Raw genomic sequence first — 12,339 nt, forward strand, 5'->3', positions numbered from 1 at the left:
TCCATGTGGGACCCATGGACTGCAGGGGGACAGCCTGCTCCACCAGGGGCCTCTCCACAGGCCACAGGGGAACTGCTGCTGCCTGCCTGGAGCACCTCCTGTCCTCCTGCTGCACTCACCTGGGGGGCTGCAGGGCTGGTTCCCTCACATGTTCTCACCCCTATCCCCCAGCTGCTGTACGGTATTTTTTAGCCTTTCTTAAATATGTTTTCACAGACACCCACCTTGGCTGGTGGGATCAGCTCTGGCCAACTGCAAGTCCCCTTCAGAGTTGACTGGAACCAACTGTGTCTGACATGGGGGCAGCTCTTGGACTCTTCTCCCAGAGGCCACCCCTGCAGCCCCCAGCTGCCAAAACCTTGCCGTGGAAACCCAGTGGGAGACTATGAGTTCTTTGTCAGCCAATGCTCTGTCTGTACTGGTGCCATACATTAAAGGAGCTAGGATAAAATTGGCACAATATCCAGTTTCGCCCGACTGATGTTGTTGAGCAGGATCCAGAAGATTTCTATCCTCAGAGGGCAAACATAGTATTTAACAAAAACAAAGCCTGTGATTTATTTCATTATTTACTAAGTGCCGTCATGGTGCTCAGTGCTATATAAACATTGGCTGCCCCAGGTTATTAACACTACTAGACACAAGCAGGTTCAAGAGTCAAGTATCTTACAAGAACTGTTCCCAAAACAAAACCTTTAAGAACAAGTTAAAAGTTTCTGCATGGCAGAAATCTATCCATAGAAGAATCAGGCAAAAACAAACAAACAAGCAAAACAAAACAAACAAACAAAACAAACAAACAAAAAAACCTTTATACATCAAAAGTCTTCCAGTACGAAGAAATTCCCGTTTGAGGAGCTAACTTTCTCCTTATCCCCTATAATTACTCCTCAATGACTATTGCTAAAATGCATGGTCTGCCCTGATGAATGTATGAGTGAAAGCATATACATACATATATACATATATATACATAGAAAGCATCTGGTCTTTTTGTTGCATGATGAGGAACATCCATCCTTCCAACAAAATACAGAGAACAAGCAAGAGAACAGATTTTAGGGGTTACACTACAGAATGATCCCATATTTAAGAGGAACATTAAGTTTTGGTCTGTAGTCTGCCCAGCTCTGGAAATGCTGGGGAGTCACTACAGGGTCCCCAGTTCGTGTCATAAGTGGGTGGAGAGCAGAATGGAAAATGCCGAGGTGGAGGAAAGACAGTGTGAAAGGACTGTAAAAAGGCAATGTCTTTAATTGTTACAGGACAAAAAGAGACAAGCTATCTGTAGACATACTGACCAAAGAAAAATAAACTGTTTTGCTTAGAGATAACTTGAACACATTTTAAAATCTTAAGAAAGACTGAGAAAGTTGTAGTTTTATCTCAAGGTATCAGGTTGAAATAACCCTAAAGGTGTATGATTCCTTGATGAAGACATCAGTGAGTGTAAAAAATGTGCCTACATGCTTAGGTCAGTGAAGATTGTATCTTAGGTAAGGCCACTTAAAAGACAGAGCTCTCCCAAGAATTACAAATTATTCTAGACCCATGAAAATTATCCTGTTTTTAATTATAGCATTAAAGACAAAGCCACAAAGTTTTAAGTTCTGCTGGCACGGCAAGTAATCATTATAAATCTAGACAAGGGATCACATAGAAATTGTAAATAATGACTGAGGGATATTTCAGTACTAGCTATTTTTGTCTTTAGAAATGTTTTTCATTTCAAAAAAGTCATTAGCACTTGTGCTCAGCCAAAACTTGGTCATGGGATCTCTCAATATAAACTATTCTTAAAAGGACACTGTCAACTCACAACTAGACTGTTTTTCAGAAGAATTTTAAAGAACTTTCAGTTTATGAATCCCTGGGGCAATGCCTGTCCTTTTGTCACAATACTTTATTTATTTTTATTTTTTATTTTTATTTTTTTTTAGTATTTTACCTTGCCTTGTTGTAGCATCAGAGGCTCCATACCAGCTCAGGGAACCAGGAAATGGGGAAGAAACAGCTGACATCCTGAATAGCACTGTCAAAAGCTGAAAATAAACCAAGGGAAGTACACAAAGAGCTGAAAAGGTGTATTTTCTTTTATTAATTCTCAGGGCAAGGAACTGTTCAAAAAAAGAAAGAACAATGTCAGGTAATGATGTCCCTGTCATTTAACATGTCATTATAGCAAATACTGTAATAAGGAGAGGAAAGACAGACAGAATAAAAACTCTCTTCTGAAGATTTTTTTTTTTTTAATTAAAAAGATGAATATTCAGCCAAAACAAGAGCGCAGCATGTTGTGGAACAGTTGTACACTGTGGTTTCTTTGTCTTCTTGGCACTTAGAAACCTAAGTTTGTTATGACTATTGTGATCCTATGCCAGGATAAGTTGTTGGAGATAGTTATGCTGAGTTCAGTGGGTATTGCAGGCCAAACGGGGAATGGCTTCCCTCAGGCCACCAGACAAGAGTCATACAACTTTGTCGTGCATTTTATTACATTACATTTGTTTCAGCAAGCCTATCTTGCCAATAGGTTTTGTGTAGCTGTGCCCTGCTTTTTGCAGGGTCCCTAAATGATAATCTCAAATCTTCCAGTAAAAGTGATGCTACAAGGCTGTGGCCTGAGATGACGGAACAGGATGGAAAGCCCTCCAAACCTCAACCTCCTAGAATTTAGACTACATTGCTTCTGCCAGGTTTATCTCAACACTAGTCACATAGTCAGTATCACGTCAGGAAAAAAAAAAAAAAAAAAAAAAAAGTCTCTTACTGATCCTAGCTGTGCTGTCACTTTGCCTGGAGTTTGACAAAGATAACTCTGTGTTTATCCAACTGTTGCTGATGACTTTCTTGTAAAGTCATTTGCAAATTTGCAAAGGTAGGAAAAAAAAAACAACTAACTCTCCCTGTTTATTGAAGTAGAGTCTAGATGCTTAGAAATTTGTGACTGACAGGACAAAACTTGTACAGCAAGACCTGTGTAAACAAGGAGCCTGAACAATTACTGTGTTCTGGTAAGTGGGAATTCACTCCAATAAAATACCAGCATATCAGTCTCTATGCAAGTGAAAGGCAGAGGTGGGCAACGAGGTAGAACTGCTGACAGAGGGGTGGATACATCTGCTGTGCGATCCTTTCCCTTGTCCCAGCTCCATTTTTGCACCTTCCTTGACAGAATTCAGACTCTGCTGTCTTGTTTCTAGCACTAGATTTGCGTGAACACAAATCCTACTGGGACTTCCATTTGACTTTTTCCCACCTTCTGCACTTGCTTGAGAAAGGCTGCAAGGAGAGCTGTAAAACATTGCTGCAGACCCCTGCCCGGCCCCTCACAGAGCTTACTCCAGATGAAAAGAGTTTGATCCAGATCACCCATGCAAGATGAATTTCATGCATAAATGAGCATTGCGCACGAGCCTATCATTATAACTTTAGCTGTCTAACTTTAGACGACAAGTGGGCAGAGGCACCCTTTGGAGGTGCTTGTGTCTCCTGTTGACTCAGCAGGATGACTAACCCCCACGCTGGTGCCTACAGGCAGGCTGGGCGTGTTCCCCCTCCCACTGTGCCAGACCCTCACTGTGCAGTTCTCCGTGCACAGCAGGCAACTCACAAGCTACGCGTACATCACACACAGTCTCTGCTGAGATCTTAAGACACAATTATAAAACAGTTGTTTGGAAACGGCTCCGTTTCTTAAAATGACAGACGAAGTAAAAGCTTGGGACGCAGCTCTTTTCCTCTGCCTTCTTCTTTCCATTTGTCTTCCCAGCTGCTCTTGTCTAGTATTTGGCAGTGCAGTAAAAGTTGATATTGCCAGAGTATTTGAAAAAAAAAATAAGATAACTTTCTGGTGTGTTTTATACTGGGTCCATTCACCAAGACCAAAACTTTCTGTCCTGCAATGGCAATGAGTTAATCTTCCTGAGATGCTCTGCTATTCCACAGCCATGAAAAAGAAGACAAATCAAACCTAAAAGCACTTTTTGTGGAAAACATATTCCAGCTTTAATGGCAGACTAGGATTTTGTTTTGGTTTCTTTATTACAATGATTTATATTACGTAAGCTTCACATGTGGTTACTGAAGTCATGTGTCTGCCTTATTTTAGCTTTGGAAATAGCCGTAATGTCAATATCCTTTGCTGCCTTACTGGGCAACTTGAGAAGTCCTGAAAGGCGACAACCTTATGGTGCCCTACAAAGCAATGTGTTGCTTTTCCACCCTTTGGCTGGGGAATAAAGTGGTAGGTTCTCCAGAAGGATCCTCTACATGTTAAGTCATCCTATAAACACCTTGACATTGCTAATGCTGGCACAGCTCCATGGTTGTCAGCAAAGGCTGGATTCCTATTTGGGATGATCTGACAATAGGATGTCTCATTCTGTATCTGTCTGGCCTGCCTTAAGCAGAAGTGAGCCACACACAGGTAAGAACACCAGAGCTCTCTTAGTGTTGGTAGCTCCACTGCTTTCATTATTGGAGCTGTGCTGATAAGGAACTCCTTCAAAACAAACATAAATGGAATCCAGAAACAAAATCCCCACCCTCCTCCTTACCTTTCAGCTAGGCCCTGCAGGAGACTTAAACTAAGCACTCTTCCACTGTTTGCATTTGAGTTTCCTGCAATGCTCCTCTGCAGTCCTGCAAAGAGTCAGAGGGAGAGGGAGAGGTGGAAAGGCAGGCAGAAGACTTCCCTGGTTCAGTAAATGCGATGCCTATTCATTCTTGCAGGTATAAAAGGGCAGCATGCAGTCATCTATATAAAGAATGTTCTTCAGATGGGTTATGTATAACTCCCTGATGGCAAGGGTATCAAATGAAGGTCGAACATCAGAGACCTTTAGGCTATTACGAAATGTGACTCATGGATTAGTTAACTGCCTGTCAGATTTTCCATTATGAAACTTTAACCATGTTCCGTATCTGCACAGGACCAACACCTGTAAAAGTACAAACAAACAAGTGGTTATATACGTATTTGCACTGAAGTGAGTCAGGAGATGTGCTGTGCTATCACAACAATCTTTTTTTTTCTTATTTACAAACCAATAACTAAGTAATAAAAATGAAGGGAAGAAAATGAAGACGATTCTACAGTAGTAAAAAAAAAAAAGAAAAAAGAAAAAAAAAAGATTATTTTGAAGCACACATTTTCAAAAGATTCTGCAAGATAAATCTTTGCAATTCAACTGTATCAGATGAATCCTGCCTAAAAATCCTTCTCTGCAGAATACCATTATTTTAGCCATGGTGAACATCAGTGCTTCCTCCACATGCTGGCAAGAACATAAGTGAAAAAGCAACTACTTCTGTTCTGAAAAAAAAGATTATTATTAAAAATGAAGGGGTTTATTATTTTTATTTTGAAAATCGGCAAGAAGATTCAGCCATTCAGCGGAAGACTCTGCTATGTCTCTCAACAGTCACTGCATCTCACCGTTTTGAGGTGGCTGTGAATTCAAGAAGGCAAAAGGTGCGCTCTGAAAATTCACCACAGGAAGCGCTGCTTTTGACCTGTGTGTCACCAGTTTAATAGGTGAGGTTCAGCTCCCCTAATTTTAGATGTCTGCAGTGTCTATCTCTACATCTGTTACCCCATAGGCACTTTAAAGGTATGTCTTATCTGATCTGGGTTAGATATCTACCTGAGGATGAGATGATTCATCACCTCAGAGTGCCTTTTTCTCCCAAGGGGCTTCAGGAGTGGCGTGAGGTGACTAGCTTGGCTGGACAGCCTTCCCTATAGGCATCTTCAGCTGATTAGAGGAACCCTACCTGAGTGCTCTGCCCCCACAGTGCTGGCAATTTGTGTGAAATGAGTTGGTTAGCACTGCTCGTTGCTCTTGGGATGTTTTGTCTGTATCACAGAAACACTACCACACCTGGCACAAACAGATCCTAGTAGGCTGAAACAGCCTAGAGGCTATTGATTAAAGAGGAAATCTGAACCACTTAGGTAAGCTTCAGCAATACTTTATCTTCTTGCCTCTAGAGATGTTCCACATCAGGAGTTAGGTATGGAGCTCTCACTACGCCCACACTGTAGCATCTAATCTGCGAAGACAGGAGTCTCAGTTTCCATGCCTGCTAGTCCAGGTCGTTTCTGCTCTGGCAGAAGTTCAGAAAACGTGAACTGTGAGGACCTATGAAGAACAATTTAGTCTCGAGAAGAAAAATCTGAGGAGAGGAAAGATAGCAGTGTGCAAATATATAAAAAAGAAGCTGCAAAGAGGAAGGAAAAAACCTACTCTTCCTGTTTACTGTGAGTAGTCTAAAAAGTGACAAGCCTGTAGTAGAAGGAGAATTAAGTTAGTCTAAAGCAGAGTGCCACAGAGCAACAAGCCATGCAGCCACTTCTTTGAGCTGAACAGCACCACCATGCCATCTTTTAGGCAAAGGGCTGTGTAGATGGGAAGTCAACAGGTGCTGTTGTCCAACAAGAGCTGGGAGCCCTCGGCTTGCAACCCAGCTTTGCAGTCCTGGCGTGATGCAGGGGTTCCTGGCTTCTGCAACTCTCCCTCAGTTTGGGAATGGGGTTGTTCTGGACATCCAGTTCAATGAGCATCCATCCAGAGTGGTTGGATATATCAAAGGCAGTGTGATGGACTAGATGTCTCAAAATGCCTTTGCCTGATATGATTTGTTAACTGCAAAGGGTGCAACGTGCAAACTGAAGCCTGAGCTAACCTCTAACCAGGGAGGGGGCCAGAAGTCCAGTTACGTGAGCAGCACAGCTGGCCAAAGTGAGCAAAGGGGACATGGTGGCCTTTGAAGAACCCATCTAGAAAAAAAAAAATGTTTTGTCCTGACATAAAAAACCATTATGATTATTTTTTTTCTCTGCTGCCATCACAAGAGAGATGACTGAAATAAAGATTATGCAGCTGAATGCTCCTATTTAATGCTCCTTTTTCCTCTGTATATTTTCCTCTAAATACTGTTGCAACATGGTACCTACAATGTAGAAAATATGCAGGGTGAAAGGGATCTTAAGGAAGACAAAGTGATTTTATTTAAAACAAAAACTGAAACAGGACAGGTTTCGCTCACCCACATTCACAGCTTAATGCTCATCAGTGTGTGGCCCCCAAGAACTCCAGCCAGCCACTATGCCAGCGTATTCAACCCCAAATCCATCCGGATGTGTCCAGATGATAGGTCCAGGATCTGTTGTGATGGAGAACAAAGGATGCCATCTGTCAAGTTGTCCTCAGGTCTCCTGAGTTAATTCTTAGATCGGTGGCCTTGCACAGGGTTTGGATGTCCTTTTGTATCCTTTTAGAGCTGACAGTGATGCCATCCTGCCCCAGCTCGGGGAGTCATCAGGACTAATCGCTGTTCTTTGTCTCCAGATCTGAGTGTCTTGTGAAACAGCAAGCAGATGCCCTGGGGTCTTGATGACCTGCTAATCCGGTGTCATTGACACAGCCTTCCCCTCCTGAGTGCTCCTCCTGCTGCCTCCACCCCTGGGCTTCCCCACTCCTCCCTTCACACCGATCTGAACCTTTCAATTTATTACTATGAGCCTCTGCACCACTTTTATTCCCTTGTGGTTGCTGGGAATCCTTCACTGTCCGAGGGATAGGCCTCGGATACAACAGTAGCAGTGAGGAACTAGGAAGATGGCTTTCTTCACCCCTTCTCATGCAAACCAGGGTTGGGTTTGGCTCCTGTGCCCCCGAGGTTGGGCCCATGGTGGGGCAGGGCAGGGCCTGGCCCTGCTGTGGCCTGGCTGGGGAAGGGGCTGGCAGCCCTGGGCTGATCTGAGGACCTGGGCAGGTGGGGGAGCCTCAGGGGGCTGCCGAGGTACTGTCAGGGTTCGTGGTGCCCTCAGGGCCCTGATAATCCCATGGGCGTTTTTGAGCTGCCATCACCCTGGTATTTGGTCATGACCCTCTAGAGGGGCTGTGTTTTTCAAAGAAGACACTTAACGTGACATGAAAGTTGCATTTGGTGTTTAGAAGTTGTAATTGGAAGAGAAAGAAGTTTACAGGAACCATACAGAGAGGCATTAGTGCTTTCTTCAAAGTATAATATTAATGCTGCTGAATATAGGAGCCATCCTGACTAGGTGCCTATTTGGATTTAGGTAATTGCTAGCTTACCAGTTCAAACCAGTTCAAAATGAGAATGCACAGCATCCAAGACTTACTGATGCACCTCCATATTTTTTTTTTTCGACTGCTATAAGTCTCTATTATTTTATCTTCACCTTCTGTCACTTTGAGCTTGCCTACAAGAGGACGACACAATTGTAAACTTGCAATCTGCTTGCAGACCACTACAGTTAAGTCCAGGACATGGAGTATCCAAAGAGCAATATCTACTGCCAGTAGACAGATATTCAATACTTTTTTTTTCTTTCTATATTGGGCAAGCCCATACTCTCTCTCTCTCTCTCTCTCTCTCTCTCTCTATATATATATATATATATATTTGGCAAAGAGCTATATTTTTAAGTATTCTACTCTGTTCAGCAGATTCTGCCTCCTGCTGATTACAAGACCATGCCCTACCCTTTCTTTCCATCTGGAGGACAGAATCCACAGAAGAAGCTGCTGGACCCTCCTCGTTCTGGTGTAGGAAAATGTATTGCTTTGCGAGTTCTTCCTGTTCCCGATTGACCTGAACTAACCTGAAATAAGCCATTTGTATTCCTGCAAAGGAATACCAGGTTATCCACATGGCCTTTTGCCCAGGTTTAATATAATTCCTTTAAAGCACACAGCAAATTAATAGTAGTGCGGCTTTCCTGTGCAGGCAAGCCCTTAATCTAATTGGAACATGGAAAGCATTATTTGGGAAGGCAAAGCAGCGTGCAGGCTTGGGGAATAAGAGAGGGAGGCAATATAATGTAGAGTCCATTGGGGATGATGCCGAGATCTGAATGCAGAAAGCTAGAAGTGGTTAAGGTTTTGAAAATCCAAGCTAGCAAGGATTCCAGGGACGTGAAAAACAGATCCCAGGTCAGAACTTTGCAATGTTCAGAGAGCTTCCAGCTTTCTTCCATTTGTTCTTCCACTCAGGATGACAACCCTTGATATTTAAGTCAGAAACCACCCCTTCCATCCCTATGACCCCAAGCCACAGAAAAACAAACAAACAACAACAAAACCCACCACCGCCACCAAAAAACAAACCCCAAGATGGTTTCGACAGGGCTAACTCTACAGCATATAGTTAGTGCTGCCTTTCAGTAAAAATATTCACTCCTTCCAAATGCAGCTCTCACTTAATGAGGAATAGTATCAGCCCTGGGCATTCCTGAGATAGTTGAGGCCATGGCTGCTTAACCTGAACACCTCTGGCAGCCGCACCGTGTTGCACAACCACCACCTGCAAAGGTCAAAGCTTGTCAGGCGTTCACACCTGGCAGCAGGAGTCAAACCTGTTCACACCAGAGGGGAGAGCAGCAGCGAGGCGCCTCCTCAAAATGCCAGGAAATACCTGCCTCAGCCCCAGCATAGCCGGGGCAAATCCCCCACAGCCACATGAGGTGCACGGCAGAGTAAGAGATTCACATTTAGCTGGGACTTGGGCCTGAGGCTGTGAGCAAGGGACTGGACGTCTCATCAAGCTCTGGTCTGGGTACTAGCCAGCAGCAGCAATCCCTGCTAGGCTGGGCTGAGCACAGCCTTCTTCAGACCACCCAGCAGACACATCAGAAGCCTGCAGAGCTAAAACTAGCTAATTATTTTTTTCTTCCCACTCCATTTGCCCATACTCTTTTTCCCCTCCTCTGTCATTTCAGTGGCAGGCTCCTGCAGCACTCAGGTCACCAGTTCCTGGGCCCTGACCCCAGCTGAGGAAGTATCCGCTGTCAGCCTGAGCTGCAAGGAGCTCTTCTCAGAGCAATGCCCTAGGGAGGCACTCAGCATGGGGATGGAAGTAAAAGCTGTGTGAAATTCATGGATTATTCTTCCCCATGTCTGATCTAACGGAGGAAGTAAGGACAAAACTGTACTTGTACTTCCCCAGTTCCCACAGGGGCCAGTGACTACTTGATCTTGTCTTTAAACTACTGAAGAAAAGAAAAAGAGTACTCCAACAAAGAAAGCATCGAGTGATGCTCGAGTACATTTGTTTTCTTCAGATGCGGACTAGCATATGGTTGGACTGGTGAAATCCTCTTTGTAGGGTCATAGTTTACAGAACTTTTCTGATTCTGTGTCTTCTTTCTGTAAAGAGTTTCTGCTTTCTGTAAACAGCCTGTTGTGGCTTTTCAGGACAAGATGCGAAACTCTTTGAAGTTTTCAAACATGCTCCGGGCATCTTTTCAGAGGATCACCCTGAATCTGCTCTTGATCAAGGCTTCCCCAGGCCATTATGTATATTCCATCAGCCTCTGCTGGTCTGGGACTGAAGGGAGACGAGGTAAGAGGAGACAGCAAGGCCTGGGTGGCAATACGCTAACAAAAGAACAGAGGAGCTCTTAATCAGATTGTAAATTAAACACATAATGTTCATCCTAGGAACTAGGGTTGAGGTGTGCTCAGCATAGGCAGCAACAAACAAAGCACAACGTGGAGGATTTTGTAAATGTGCTGTCAAAGCCTGTCCAGTTTAATAATCACGTTTTTATTTCTAGCAAGCTTGTTTTATTCCTCAGAGTAAGATTTTGTATCAAAACAGAGAGGAAAGACTCAAACCAGAAAACCAACTGTGCATATTTTGGCTAAAACACAAGATGCAGTTCTACAGGCAGCAGCAAACGTTGCCCAGATGTTCCTGCAATTCCCTGCTGACTCCCCTAGGTTTGTGTAACTTGCACTCCCGTGCATTCCTTCCCTGAGAAAATGTGGATGAGCATCCTTCACTCTCCTGTCCATCCCTGCCGACCCAGAGAACAGGGCTGTGGCTACACACAGGCTCCAGGTCCCTGTGCTACTTGCCTGGGGCTAGTTACCCCTTCTCATGTTGGATTGGCATGGGTGTTTGTGTAGCCTCCCCAGCCAGGTGGAAGGACTACTCCCGGTGGAAAGTAAAACCCCCTTCCTGATGGTCTGTTTGAGAGGCTGAAATGAGCTGGGGGTGCAGAGTGAGGCAGGGACAAAGTGGGTAATGCCAGTGACAGAAACGCTTGGATTAGGCACACCAGCTTTGCCCTGTGCACTGGGTTAAGACAGGCATGGCAGGAAATATGCACTAATCTGAGGAAAGCCATTGACTACAGAACAGTATCCCACAGGCATTTCTCTGGGCAGCAGAGTTGACAGTTTTTTTTTTTTTTTTCCTCTAGCCCTACAAACAGTTATTTTAAGTTCAGATCAGCTCCTCCATTCACTGCACTGCCTAGCATCCTAGCATCACTGAGAGCTACAGTGGGACAGCCACAGGGACACCTCGAGGGCAGGAACAAATGGCAAGTGCTGGCAACTTGCTGGAAGTGCTGGAAGAAATGTCTGAAGAACAACAGCCTCCCAAATGAAAGGAACTGGGGGAGGCCATCTAATCCAATAGGCCTGGCTTTGTTTTGAAGTCAGAGGAGTGGTGCCAGCTTTAAAAATGCTTGTTATCCTTATTCTGCCATGAAAATTGCCTTTACATACATTATTTAAAGCTTCTCCATTCATCAGAAGTTGTACATGCCGCTGTAGGGAAATGCAGGCTTTGTAGTGAAGGCTTCACTAACAGCATATCAGCGGCTGCATGTGCTTCTTCTTTTCCTGGTCCTCCTCCAAATTGGTATGGCTCTGCTCTTTGATGCCTAAAAACGTCCCTAGAAATCTGGGAACTGATCAGATGCAGCATTCAAAAGTTATGCTGTTAAAGACAGATCTCTGATAATACCGAGAGAGATACAGAATAGACTAAGGACTGTTTCTCGATTGTTCCATTAATTTGTGGCTGGACAACATTGGCTTTGCATTCTTTATTGCCCTACGTGCTTTTGAAAGTCACTCTAGCTGGCCAAAGTTGTTCAAAACCTTTTGAAGAAAAAAGAAATAAAAAAAAAAATGGCAGAATTGATGCTAGATCAGATAGTCAAAGTCAGAGTATTCAGCCTATTCTCTATTTAAGGGATCTCATTGCTAGCCCTTCTCCCTTGTCTTGAAGAGCACTGCTGAGAATGTGTCTGCGTGCTTCAGGCTGGGGATGTCTCCGGCCAAAGGCTGGTCCTGAAGACTAGGAAAAAATATGGTAGAAGAGAAAGGCAATGGGGGTGGTCTGCTGTGGATGGGATGGACATGCACTTAACACATGTGGGTGGGAGACAGGAGCCTACAGAGATCAGAGGAGACTTGGCAAGATGAATGTGACAGCTATGGCGTGAGCAGAGCAAGCCAAAACAAGCTTGAAGCATGGCCAGATGTCAATGGGCTGCCCAGTGGGACA

This window comes from Aythya ferina, assembly GCF_964211825.1.
Source record: "Aythya ferina genome assembly, chromosome: 1".
Lineage (NCBI taxonomy): Eukaryota > Metazoa > Chordata > Aves > Anseriformes > Anatidae > Aythya > Aythya ferina.